We start from the raw sequence: 1833 nt of genomic DNA, 5'->3' as shown, positions 1-1833 counted from the left end.
GGGGTTTCACCGTGTTAGCCAGGATGGTCTCGAACTCCTGACCTCGTGATCCGCCCATCTCAGCCTCCCAAAGTGCTGGGATTACAGGCTTGAGCCACCGCGCCCGGCCTGATACAACTTTTCTTGACTCTGTGTCAAAACTGCTTGCTGTATCAACAGACTCAGCTCTAGGTGATAGAAATCGTTGTGTTGGCTCACATGCACACAGGCATTGATTGTGGAACGCAGGGTGCTGCTGGGGTCTTGTGCTCGTGCATACAGGTAGGGGTAGATGGGGCAGCTTGTCAGGACAGGCAGGCTGGTTTGCAGAAAGGGCAGCTGGGCTCGGCCTCTCCCTGTGCCTTCTCGGGCAAACGCCATGAAACGTCTGCTGGTAGCTCCATCACCTGTTCATTTCTTCCGTGTTTTTGAGGCAGCTCAGTGCCAGCCACAGAAACGAGGTGGCTGGAGGCCCTGCCTTCCCCGTCGTCAGTCACTGACCTACGCCTGCCACGGGCAGTTAGGTTTCTCTCACACACCTGGGTCTCAACGACGGTCTTGGGGTCTAAAGCTGATGCACTCTGGTCCAAAGCCAGCACTGCCCACCGAGTAGCCTTTGAGTCACAGAGCACATTTAGAAACTCTGGCTCAATTCAGCCCGGTGCGGTGGCTCACACCTATAATCGCAACACTTTGGGAGGCCGAGGCAGGCGGATCACTTGAAGTCAGGAGTTCGAGACCAGCCTGACCAACATGGAGAACCCCATCTCTACTGAAAATACAAAATTAGCTGGGCATGGAGACACATGCTTGTAATCCCAGCTAGTTGAGAGGCTGAGGCAGGAGAATCACTTGAACCCAGGAGGCGGAGGTTGTGGTCAGCTGAGATCATGCCATAGCACTCCAGCCTAGGCAACGAGTGCAACTCCATCTCCAAAAGAAACCCTGGCCTGCCAGCACTTTGGGAGGCCGAGGCGGGCAGATCACAAGGGCAGGAGATCGAGACCATCCTGACTATCACGGTGAAACCCCGTCTCTACTAAAAATACAAAAATTAGCTGGGCGTGGTAGCAGCATCTGTAGTCCCAGCTGCTCTGGAGGCTGAGGCGGGAGAATGGCGTGAACCCGGGAGGCGGAGCTTGCAGTGAGCCGAGATCGCGCCACTGCACTCCAGCCTGGGTGACAGAGCGAGATTTCATCTCAAGAAAAAAAAAAAAAAATTAAATCCCTTCTCCCCCAAGCACAAGTCTATGGGACTTTTTCACATCTTTAACTTTTGTTACAAAAGTGTTGTGTTTACTATAACAAATTTTAATAATAGAAAAGTTAGAAATGTAGAAAGCTCCCCTTAGACCCACACCAAGGGTAAAAGCTCTCCAAGAATTTTATCAATGCATATTGGCTCATGTGTCAGCTCACATGTTCCCTTAAGTGTACAAATGTGACCTAAAATGAGATGCACCTGCCCTGCCCTCGGGGTGTCTCCCTCTGCAGTCCACAGCTTCACGTGGCCTCTTAAGTACCTCAAGGGTAAAAGGATTTGAACCTTTTATTATTATTATTATTATCATCATCATCATTATTATTTTTGAGACAATCTCGCTCTGTTGCGCAGGCTGGAGTGCAGTGGCACAATCTTGGCTCACTGCAACTTCCACCTCCTGGGTTCAAGTGATTCTCTCGCCTCAGCCTCCTGAGTAGCTGGGATTACAGGCATGTGCCACCACATCCTGCTAATTTTTTTTTTTATTTTTTGAGACGGAGTCTTGCTCTGCCGCCCAGGCGGGAGTGCAGTGGCCGGATCTCAGCTCACTGCAAGCTCCGCCTCCCGGGTTTACGCCATTCTCCTGCCTC

The sequence above is a fragment of the Colobus angolensis genome, unplaced genomic scaffold (genome assembly GCF_000951035.1).
Source record: "Colobus angolensis palliatus isolate OR3802 unplaced genomic scaffold, Cang.pa_1.0 Scaffold17, whole genome shotgun sequence".
NCBI classification, from domain to species: domain Eukaryota; kingdom Metazoa; phylum Chordata; class Mammalia; order Primates; family Cercopithecidae; genus Colobus; species Colobus angolensis.
The sequence above is the reverse complement of the archived record's forward strand: the minus strand, read 5'-3'. Positions refer to the sequence as shown.